Source organism: Pteronotus mesoamericanus, unplaced genomic scaffold, assembly GCF_021234165.1.
Source record: "Pteronotus mesoamericanus isolate MK-2021 breed Mesoamerican mustached bat unplaced genomic scaffold, CSHL_Meso_final contig_557, whole genome shotgun sequence".
Lineage (NCBI taxonomy): Eukaryota > Metazoa > Chordata > Mammalia > Chiroptera > Mormoopidae > Pteronotus > Pteronotus mesoamericanus.
This window is the reverse complement of record NW_026555200.1, coordinates 4,425,455-4,437,689: the sequence shown is the minus strand read 5'-3', so window position 1 is coordinate 4,437,689 and position 12,235 is coordinate 4,425,455.

Here is a 12,235-nt window from a genome sequence, read left to right as displayed (position 1 = left end):
CTGGCCTCTGCGGATACACCAGCCTCTCTGTTTCTTCGAGCTGGAGGAAGAGGAGGGGAGAACAAGCATGGTCCCAAGGCCTGAGGTCTCCACCGGCCACTAGCCTGGCGTTAGAGGGGTTCTCAGAGGTCATCCTGCACCTGGGAGAGCGAAGAGAGTGTTTTCAGGGCCGGGCGGGCCGCCTGGGCGGGCTGCCTGCGGGGCGTGCTGAGAATAGCTCTCGGGTGCTTCAGTGGATTAGCAACGTCTGCCAGGGGAACGCCACGGGAGGGGGCAGCCCTGATCTGTCTGGTCCCCTCCGTTTACCCAAGTGGAAGCTGAAGCCCAAGGACACACAGAGCCGAGGACAGATGCCAGAGCTCCCCTCCCGACACAGGGCTCTTTCCATGTCACCAGCCACCCTCGAACTCAAACAGGCAGCAGAGTCATATGGAAAAGCACCGAGTCTGGGCCCCACCCGCAGAGGTTCTGGTTCTGAACGTTGCATTTCTAATGAGACCAGGTCGTGCTGCTGGTCCGCGGACCTCACTTTGAGAACCGCTGCTCTGCACCAACCTGCTAGGTTGAAAATTGAGGTTAATCCTGAAAAATGGGGCTAACTGTTCCCTCCTGAGCCCCTGCGGTTGTAGTGAAGGGCATAAGGTCACTTTCGGGAATGTACTCAGCGAGTGAAAGCTGAGGCCCTCAACCTGCTGGGCGTTAAAAAGTCCTGTTTGAAAAGAAATAGGACTTACGTGACGTGGTAGAGGTGTTAGCGATGCTACAGTGGTAATCATTCTGCAGTATGTAAGTGTATCAAATCAACACATTGATCTCCTGAAGCTTACACAATGGAATATGTCAATTATATTTCAATCAAGTCCTGCTGCCCAGGCCAGAGCCCAGATGAATTAAATCAGAATCTCGGTAGATCCAGGCATCAGTGTTTTCCTAACCTCCCCTGGTGAGTGTGACGTGCAGACAGCCTGGAGGGACAGTGTAGGGGTGGGGGGGGGCGGGGGAGGAGGGGGCTTGTTGGAACTCAGATCCACACTCAGGAGGTCCAGTGGGGGGGCCTGAAAGTCTGCCTTTTACACAAATGCTCCGGCGTTGCTGATGCTACTGGCCCATGGACCACACTTGGAGAAGGAAGATTGAGGGGCAGGGGTGGGGTGGGGAGAACCTGCTGTTACCATCTCTAGTCTGCGCACCCTTCGGGATACTTTCAGGAGGCAAGGAGGCGTTCACCCTCAGGTCCGCAAGCCCTTCCTCCCCGTTAGCGGTGCTGGCAGCATCCCGCCGGCGCCGTTTCCGTCCTCCCTGCAGTCCGGGCTGGGGGACCCGAGGACCCCTCCAGAGCCCGTCGCCCCAGCGCAGCCCCTGCACGCCCAGGCGGGTGTCAGGCGGAGCCAAGCGCACTCTCTGCTGCCGTTCACTCCCTTCATCCCCATTCCAGCGTCAGATACAATAGATTTTTTGTTTGCAAACCCCACCTCAAGGCTGGAAGCCAACGTCTCCCTCTCCCCTATTGCATCCTTTGTAACCCGCTGCCTTTTTGCTCCCGATTCCCCCTTGCCAGCCATCCGCACAGTATTTCATCCAATTCACGCACTGATTGAACACCTACTGTGTGCAGAGCGGATGACAGTTTGCTCTGACCTTGAGCAAGCCTGCTACTCACCCTGTCTGAGCAGCTTATGGGTTGGGACCTTGTTTTAGTCACCCTGGCGTCCCCAGGGCCTACTACAGCACCTGAGAAGGTGACAGTGTTCAACCAGTATTTTAAATAAATGCTGTTGAATGGATGAAGTCAGGACCTCCCAGAGCCTTAGTTTCTTAGCCTGCAGAAAGGCCCATTTCATAAGAGTGTCATGAGGCTTATCCCTTTTGGGGGGGGGGGCGCTCCAGTTTACAGGTGGATAAACTGAGGACAACATGTACAAGTAGCAAGTCACTGGAGAAAGTTGAACTAGAACCCAAGTCTATTACACTCAGGACCCTCCATTCAGCACAAAAGAGCCATTCGCCTCCCAAGGAAGAATGGCCAGACCAGAAGGGATGCTGTGCCCAGGCAGAAGGTGCTGGGCCTGGAGAGGCGCCGAGCCAGTGTCAGCCCCGGCCCAGCACCAGGAAGTGGCCCAGGATGCACTGGCACCTTTGAAGATTGTCTTGACAGGCAGGGAAGCCAGGGTGAGCTAGGAGCCTTCCTCCCCTTTCCTGAAATATCTGCTCGGAAAGGTCAGCCAGCAGAAGCGGGCCCCGAAGCCAAGCTGGAAGCTGGCACACCAGGCTGGGCGCCTGGCTCGGAGGGGTTCGTCGGGGCAGCCTTCCTGGTCAGCCGGAGGCAGCCCTTTCCAGAGGCACAGTCACCATGCACCGCTCCCTCTGAGCATCCCTGGCACTTTCCAGACCCGGGCATGCAGCCGTCTCTCCGGGCAACAGTGCGAGCACCGTCCCGGGCCAGCTCAGGCCCCACCTCCCCTTTGGATGAAGGGATGAGAGGACCGTGCAAAAACACAAACGCGAAGGCTCCAGGTTGGTGCCATCGCCGAGACCAGGAAGCTGGGAATATGTATCTCGTTGTACCCAGCTCACCCAGGCCGATTTACCGTCTGGTGTCTGGTGCCGCAGGGGCTCCCGGTAGAAGACAAAGGTGCGGGCACCTTGGTCCCTTCCCCCACATCCATGGCTTTGGACCCCTCCCCATGAGATTCAACAAACTCATTACTCTAAGCATCCTTGGCTCTTGGTATCCAAAATTCAATGATGACAAGATTCCAGTTCTATTTAATTAAGACTTCAGTTGCAAGTGACAGGAAGTCTGTTCCACCTGATCGCAAAGCTGAGAAGTCCAAAAGTAGGACAAAACTTCAGGCATAGCTTGGTCTGGAAGCTCAGGTGAAGTCGCTCTCTGTCCTTCAGTTCATGATGAGGTTGGCACTTTATTCTTGGAACAGACACGGCGGCATGATGGCTGCTGGTAACCTTTCCATCCACACAGTTTCAAGTCCTGCAGGACAGAGTCTCTTCCTGCCTTCCTCTCATTCCTTGTATCAGGCCCAGCAATTTGACAGAAAGTCCAGGACTGACTTCTCATTGGTCTGGAATGGCCATGAACCTATCCCTGAACCTATCACTGTAGCCCAGGGGACAATGGGATACTCCGATTGGCTTAGGCCTGAGTCACATGTCCATTCCCCCCGCCCCCCCCCCCCCCCCCCCGCACCCCGTTCCAAATCACATGGTCTGAAGGGGAACTGTGGTTCTCTATTGAAAATTGACAGGCTGCTATCAAGGGAATGGTGTACAGAGTCAGGGAGCAAAAATAAAAGGTATTCCCACACCGAGGCTATGTAGAGGAGTGATCCAATGAGAATTTGACTCAAGGTTTTTAGGAAACCCCTAAAGCTCTCCTCTCAGATTTAGGACAATGGGTGGTGCCGGCAGAGGAGGTGGAGGTCAGTATCCCCGCCTCTCTGTCTCTCCAGAGTTATACTATGTGTCCCTTTACTTTTCCTTTACATTTACCTCTTGGGGCCAAGTATTCCCTTTACATTTCTTCTCTGTTGTTATTTTGCGATGAGCATCGCTGAGTTTTTGATGGGGAAGGTGGAGAGTGAGCTTCAGGCTCTGTAGACAGCAGCCTCAGGGAAGGAAGCTAGGTGCCCAGCTGGTGGCTTTGGGGGCAGTCAGCTATCAGTTTGAATCTGTAGGAGGGAAGGTGGAGACATAAACACAGCACAAAACATTGAATTATTGATCCCAATTCTTTGCTCTCCTGGAGAGGTATTTTACATTCATACCCTCGCTGTGGCTACACGGTGAGCAGAGTCTCCTAGACTTTGGTCAGGTGACTTGCTCTGGCCAATGGGATGGGAGCAGATATAATAAGAAAAGAGGCTTGAAGGGTGTTACGGGGTTGCGTTTGCCCTCCAGCACTCCTGCCCGAGCCAGAAAAAAACCTTAACCAGGTAACCACGGCCGCTTACAGGACACATGGAGCAGACATGTGCCAGCCCACAGCCTGAAGCAGAGCTCTCCAGTCATTTCCTAGGCCTGTGGAAAAATCTAAGTGCTCATGTTAAATGCAGCTGAGATTTCAAAGTGCTTTGTGATGCAACATCATTGTGCCAACAGGTGACCGATAAAGGTGGCAAGGAGGATCAGAGGTTCTGAGTGACCGAGAGACTGTGGGATCTACCCTACACCTGGGACTTTGGGGACCCCACTAAATCTGGAGCTGGGAGCCCAGATACTGGAGTCTTCCCACAAACTGCCATAAGATCATGGAAAAGTCGTCCCATTAATGAGCTTCAACTGTCCCGCTTCTAAACTGAGAAGAATGAAGTCGGACCCTGACTTCCGACCTCAGTAAGCAAGTCCTGGAGGTGGTCCCCGAACTCCAGGCTCTGCTGCTGTGTATGGTTGGCCCCCTGCCCTGCCCCGCCCCGCCCCCAGCCCTTATCTGGGAAGCAGCCCCCCAAAAGTCTTCATGCACCCCCACACTCCATGCACCCTCACACCAGAGACTCTGTATAGAAAACAAGTCAGACTCTCATAGACACAGAGACAGATGTGTGAAATTGTTCTAGGAGCAAAGAGGAGAGAGAGCTGAAGACTCCTTGGGGGAAAGAGAAGGGGTATGGTTGCGGGGTGGCTTCATCATCGAAGCAAGGAGTTGGGCCTGAAGGATGAGTAATGTTTCAGCTGGTGGAGAAGAAAAAGAGCATTTCAGGCAGATGGAGTGACGTGAGTAAAGGCAGAGGCGTGGCGGAGCCTGGTGTGTTTGAGCGGCAACAGGCCAGCTTTGCAGCTAAGGGCTGGGTCACGGCTGCTGGGTGCAGGGGGAAGGGGCTGCCGTTTGATGAGGGTAGATAAAGTCCTTTGGGGAGAAAAGAGCCTGAAGTGCCACATTTGGTGTCGGGGCCATGTGCTATGGGCAGCAGGGGGGGTTGGGGTGGGGGCACGAACTCTCTTGCAGGGGACAGCGGGAGGCACTGGGGATTCCTGGGTGTTTCAGGGGGCTCTTCTGGCTTCCCCGCCCCTCATACCATCCCCAAGAGAGAGCAAGAAGTGGGTTCAGGACCTCCATAGGCTCCGCGCCCTGGGAGCCCTACAAAGCGAGCCAGTTTGGGAACAGGAATTTGTAGGGAATGTGTTGGAGTTGAAGAGGAGTCTCCTTGAAATAAGTGATCGAGTGGGAAAGGGTGAGTCTCGAGCTGAGACAAAAGGAAGGCAGGAGGGGGGTGGGGAGGTGAGATCATCTGGGTCACAGCATCCAGGGGACTGACTGAGCCTCTGATGTGGTTACAAATTCCATCTTCTTTCATCACAGACAGGTGGCTGCAGTCGGGAGCCCCTAGGCCTGGCAATCGGTCAGACCAGAGTTCAAATCTTGACTCTGCCATTTACTAGCTGTGGGACCTTAGGATAGTGACTTAACCTCTCTCAGTTACCTGTTTTGTAAAACAGGGACTGTAACATCCACTTTCTGGGATTTTTGTGGAGATTACCTAAGAGTAGCTAGCATTTACCAAGCACATATCTTGTTTAGACACTGATCTCCATACTTTCCATGCACCCCTAACTCCTCAGCACAGCCTTGGGGAGTACGCACTACCGTGAACCCCCCTTACAGATGAGGGATCAGAAGCACAGAAAGGTTACGTGAATTGCCCGAAGTCACACAGCTAATAAGTGGCAGAGCCTGGATTCGAACCCAGGTTGTCTGTCCCCAGGGCTTGTGCTTTGAACCCACATACTCTATCTGAGATGAGATGAACAACTTACAACACAGGCCACGTACAAAAATGTTGGCTATTCCCTTGTTGTCGAAATCCTACCAGAAAGATTTGGGAGAGCAAACAAGTCCTACGCGATGAGTCTCAGAGAGCCCTCCACAGGCTATAGGGGCAGAAGCTTCTCTAATTCCCTTAACTCAAAATGAGAGGGAGCCGGACAATGACAGTGGCCGGTGACTGTGGCATGCCAGGCACACTGCATATGCCATCCTCACAACCACCCCTTGAGGCGGTCTTGTCTTCATTTTAAAGGTAAGAAAACTGAGGCCGAGAGAGCGGAGGCACTTGGCCAGAACCGCCTGGCCAGCAAGCGATGCACCTACCAATGGATTCATGTCTGTCTGACTCCAAACTCCATTCTATTAACCACCTGCCCTGCAGGCCCCTTACTGATTCGTGGATTAAAACGATAACGATCACATAATCCTCAGGGGATTAAGGGAGTCAGTCCTCTGCACTTAGACAGTAATGCTTCATCCCACAGGTGCGGGTCTGGTTTCATTTTCCTGATTTAGCAAACACGGGGGGAGGGGAAGGGTCAGAAGGTACAGAGAACCAATCCAGGTAAAACCAGCGTAAAGTTTTAAGGAAAAAGCAAAAGAAAGCATCCACCCAACAATCCATCTGAGGCTAAAAGGGAACAAACCACCACCTCAGGTCTCTTCGTCCCATATTTGAAGAGGTGCTGCGGTCCCCAGCAGAGCACAGGGACAGGAGAGGGTGGACTCGGAAGTCAGCTGGGCCTTACAAGTGCTGACCTCTCTAGGCCATGCTTTCCTCATTTGTAAACAGAAGATGCTTGTTCGCTAAGAGCTGTTGTGAAGATTAAAGGGGAGGGTGTATGTAAAACACTTGATACAGGGCTTGCCGCACAGGAAGTGCTCAATAAACGTTAACTGTGGTCATTCTCAAGGGAAGAAATAAGTGTAAAAGAGGGAAGGGGGAGTTCAGGGATGTGGGCATAGGAACAGGAAAGAAAGTAAGAGGAGGAGGGTGAAGGATGGACAGACAGACGGACAGACCGAGAGACGTGCCACCAGCCCAGCTCTGCAGCACAGCTGTGCTGGCTTGGCCCAGGCTGCTTCCCGACGTGGTCACTACTCATGCATTCCTCCTGCGTCCTGCTGCCACATCTGCCAAGCGTGGGCTGCGATGCCAGGGAGAACAGCTGTCCCCAGACGTGCCCAGCTGCAAAATGAGAACCCAGAGGTGTCCTGAAGGACACAGAGGCCTTGGAGGGGTGGCCAAAAGGATAGTGCTGCTAGGAAGCCACCACACCATGGCAGCCACCTGCCCCGGGCCTCAGTCTCTGCACTGGCAAGTGAGAAGCTGGGAGATGATGTGGCATTTTGTGTCAAGTAGTGCCAAGGCCATGGTGTCTCCACAGCCAGTGGCCCTGGCCCCTGCATCTTGTCCTGAAAGGTATGGCTATGACCCTGCCCTCCTGGTCCTGGGAACTGTCCTGCCATTTGCAGAATGGTCTTCCTAGTTTTCATGGGCAAATCTCATCAGAAAAACTGATTCTCAAGTCAGAATGTGAGCCCTGTCTTAGAACATTTCCCTTGGTAGATTGGGGCTCAGAGAGAGGAAGCGACTTCCCCAAGGACGAAAAAGGACATTAGCTTACTTGTGTTTTAGACAGAAAATGAGACCTGGTACCACAGTGGGGGGCTCTAAGAGTGGACCCCAACAGGGAGAGGCCTGGTCCAGGAAGGAGCGGTACAGTGGGCTGATAAACGTGGATTCTTTGACATCAGGCCAACCTTGGTTCAATTTCTTTCCATTGCCGACTCTTTCTGTAACCCCAACAAAGTCCCTTAACCTTTCTGACCTTCAAAGCCTTCCGTCTGTAAAAGGGAAATAATAGTGTGATAAAGAACTTGGGCTAGAGACTCAAACTGCCTGGGTTGAGTCCTCAGTGGCTGCCTGCTGGAAGAGCTGAAGCAACCTACTATCTGAGCCTCAGTTTCCTCCCCTGGATTTAAGGATGATGAGACGACACCTCACGGGGTTGTTGTGCATTTAAGTGAAGTCACACATATATACAGGGATGGGCACTCCATTAATGCTAGCCATTAATTATTATTGATGCTGATGTTAGCAGCATCCCTTGCTGCCTGAATGGTATTGTAACTGCCTGGACACGGATGATCAGTTGACCAGGCCTTCATTCCTGCCCGGAGTCCCTAGCCATGGAGTTCTCTAGCACAGAACCTTCCCCACCCTGCCCACATTGAATGTGCTGGAATGGGAGCTGGCACCGGGGCAGCCTATCGGAGCTGCCCAGATTCCTAACTGGGAAAATGCCAGAAAAGCTCTTTCTTGCTGTCACCGCAGAGGCCCAGATGGAACCTGGTGGTCAGGGTTAAAGCTGGCCTGGCTCCTGGCGCCAGTGGGCCAGCCAGACAGACTGGGGCAGGGCGAGGTGCAGGCCAGCTTGTGCCAGGAAGCTGAGGCCAGAGGGACACAGGGCAGGGCAGGGCAGGGCGGGGAGATGGGGCTGGGAGTCTGTGCTGAGTCATGGAAGGGCTCACACAAAGGCAGAGGGAGCCTTTGTACACCAGGAGCCTTAGGTAGTCCTGGGGAGGGGCTGCGAGTCAGGCCCCAGCATGACCCCACCATCGAATGCTCGGGCAGCCCATCGGGCACTCGGAGACCACCGCCAGGTGTGAGTGAGTCATTCCCGATCCTCAGCATCACTCCAACCAAGTGTCACACCACCTCCATGGAGCCCACTCAGTGGCCGACTCCACACCTCCCATCCCTTTGGCCTCATGTCACCGGGGAGCCCAGGTGGAGGCCAGAGCCGGGCACTGTCCGTGGTACTGAAAGCCCCACCGCAAGGTCTGCTTGGGGAACTTCTACCCAGCCCCTCCGGGGAGCTCCGACACAAGCGACGATCTTTCTTCCCAGTCTCTGTGGTTTCCTTTACTGATGCAGAACCAACAGATTTGTGGCTTCAGGCTTAACTATTTACGTAACCGGTTTCAAGTTCTTTTGATGTTTCCTAACAGTTACCTGTGCTATATCCATCCCTTTGGAAAATTGGGAATTCCGTCTTCCCATGGCCTCCTACCTATTCTAAGCTCATTCCCTCTTCTCATCCTCTCCTGCAAGATTACACCTAGATCTGGAGCCTCATGTCCTCATGTGTCAAGTGAGAACAAGAAGCCAGGGTGGGAGGGGCACCGGGACCACAGAGCAAGTTAGAGCAAACCTGGGGCCATCCTCCAGGTCCCCTCACTCCCCGCGCCACATACTGCCACTCCCCTGCCGAGGGAAAGGTGGCCCATGGGCAGCACAGACTCTCCTTCCAGGGCTCTTTCCATACAGAACACAACAGCTACCATTTATTTCCAGATCATTCGGTGCCACTCACCGTGCCTCTGCAAAGCATCTCCCTCCATGGGAGAACGGTCCCTGTGCCCAGTTTACAGGTCAGGGAGTGACCTCAGAGACATGGAGGGGTTTTCACAAAGCCACAAAGCCAATATGTGACTGAGCTGAGAATAAAACCAGAACTTACTGGATATTTCTGACCCCTGCCTTTCAAGCCAGTCCTAATAATAAGACCCTCAGGGAATCTACTTTAAAGCCCTTAACCTGAAGGTTATTCTGTCTCCCACATAACGGGACGGTCTTTGGCTAATGCCACACTGTCCAGATCGTTGACAGGGTCCTGCTCTTCCTTGCCAGCACTTTGGCCCTGCCATGTGCAAATCCCCTTGGGGTCTAACCCCTTATTGATTTTCACTCTTGAAGGCCTCAGCAATACTTGGTCTTCTCCAGATGTTGGGGTTAGAGCAACACCCCTAAAAACATGGATGACCGATGAGGGGTCCATCTTGTTGGGAGAGGAATATGTGGCAGCATGAATATTGATGAAGCTGTAATTGGCTCCCACTTTCAGAGCCAGGGCTTCGGCAGGCCCAGGCGCTGGGGCTAATTGTTGCCGGCAATTAATAACTTGGACTGTGCTCACTCTGGCTCAGGCTGCCTGCTTCCCCGGAGGAGGCAGGCCAAGCTGGGAAAGGAGCGCTAGGCCAGGCTGCTTGCAGGGATCTGGAGGAGGCAGGAGGGGAGGGTGGCCATCTGCTCAGCCTGCCCCAGGCCCTGTCTGCAGCGCCCCATGCCCGCCTGTCCCACCACCTTCCCCAGACTTCTCTCTCTCATCTGCTGAGTTATTATCCCCCCTCCTCACCCTCTTTCCCCTTATACTCTCACCTGTCTCCTGAACAGAGCGCCAGGAAGAACGGGGCTGGGAAGAGGAAAGGCGGTGACTGGGAGAAGCTCAGGACTGAAGCCTGGGAGACCTGGGTCCAACTCAAGCCCTTCCACTAACTTGCTCCATGACCTTGAGTCGGAAAGTCATTCACCATGAACTTGGGCAAGTTTCCTGAGCTCTTTTGCATCTATTAGATCACATGAAGTACAATCAACCCTGGAGGTCAAGGAAACAGGGACCGAGCATTCCATATATCATAACCTCTCTAACTTTGTAGAACTATAATTATGTAACTGTATATGTCACTATATATATGACTAATTATCACCTATAAATCTGTGCTCCAGCTCAGATGAAATATAATTGCAGGCATAGTATAAGTAGAGGTCATTATACTCCCATTTTGCAATTGGGGAAACTGAGTCTCAGAAATGAAGTGACTTGCCCACGGTCATACCGTTAGTAAAAGACACATAGAAAAGTCAGGCTCCGTTTTGTAAATCTAAAGCCCTTCCCAGCACACCTCAGTCCGCTTGCCTCTGCTCGCTGGCTTCCAGGAGGAGGTGGCACTAGAGGCTGGGGCCAAGAGCTCCAAAGCCGGTGCGCGGCAGCTTGAGGAGAGGGTTACCTGCATATGTCATTACTCTGTTCCCTGGTGCTGGGACAACAGAGAAGCTGTCTCATCTACTGTATTTTAACAGAGAAACGCCCCAACATTCCCCCATATACTCTTCTTCTCAGCTGCTCAACCATCTGGTGGGAGGACTTGGTTTGTATACCGTGTGCCTCCCCCGGGCTGGGGCAAGGAAGTGAGAGGTGTTATGGTCACCACCACGTCATCTCTTGCCCAGGAGATGAGAAGAAAAGAAGAAAGAGGAGGAGGAGGAGGAGGAGGAGCTAATATTTACTTAGAGCTTGGCTTACGCCATGCACTGTGCTAAAGGCTGTTTTTGCACTGAGATTAATTCATTCAATAAACTTTTCATAACCGCTGCGATGAGACAGGTGCTTTTACTATCCCCATTTTATAGACGAAATGACTGGTGCTCAGCAAGGTGATGCCACTTTCTCAAGGTCACACAGCTGGTAAGGGATAGAACAGATACATGGCTTTGGTGGGAGTGGTGGAGTCCATGCTGAGCTCAGAGGCTCTGCTTCAGACACAGTCGGAGAGAAAACAGAAATAGTAATAAAGGGATGGCAGCAAGGGACAAAGCAGCCCTTTATAGCTCAAACCCCCTACAAAAGAAGGCTTTTCAATTAGTTGTGAAGACAGAGTATAGAGGAAGCCGCCTATTGGCACCAAGAGGCATTTAAATCAGACCCAGGAAGAACTTCCACCAGACAGCTCTGGAGCGGGGGCTCGGAGGGATGTAGAATCTTATTTTTTGCAGCCTTTGAGTTGGATAGATCTTTTGGCCACTGGAGTCACCTTTAACACTGGAAGTAAAGAGGCTTCGGGCCGGGCGCCCTCAGGTTGTGCAGGGATCTCCGAGTCCAGCATTCGCAGGCCCTCGGAAACAGGCGTCCTGCAGGCGGGGTGGGCGTGGGGGGAAGGAAGTCGGAGGATGCCGCCCTGGGAGAGGATCCTCGTGACTTTCCACACCCGCGCCAGCTCCCACCGCCACCACCGGTTCCACTTTATGGCAGGCATATTTCAAAGGCCCGGTTCTATTTGCATTTTTAAAACCTCGCTGATGGCCTGGGAAAATTGCATTTTTCCAGTGCTCCTGGTACCACACTCCTTCCCTCCTCCCGCACTCCACCGGGGCCTCTGCCTGTACACCCTCTGCTCCCAGAAGGTCCCCTATCAAGGGCAGAGCAAGCACAGCCCTCTTGGGAGATCACCTGGAGGTCCAGGGAGGCCAGGGATGGCGCTGCGGTGGGGCGAAGGTGGCCACACCTTTGCAGCCTGGCAAAGTGGATGGAGCTGGGACCCCAATCCACTAAAAATGGTTCTCAGGTGAGGGGGATGGTGTCCCCAGGGGTGAGTGGAGGATGGCACTCCCTGTGGCCTTGTCAGGCTGAGAGGAGCGGTGCAGGAGCCTTGGAGAACTTTGAGGAGGCTCTTGGAAGCAGCCTTCAAACCAACTGAAAAGAGTAAGCCGTTCCCCCCAGCGAACAAAACATTTGTGCTCAGCTGGGCTTGGAAACACACTCCGTGTCTCCTTTTTTGCTCCCTTAAAAATAAATCTTTTCCTGTTCTTCCCCTCTACCCCCACCCCCCTCC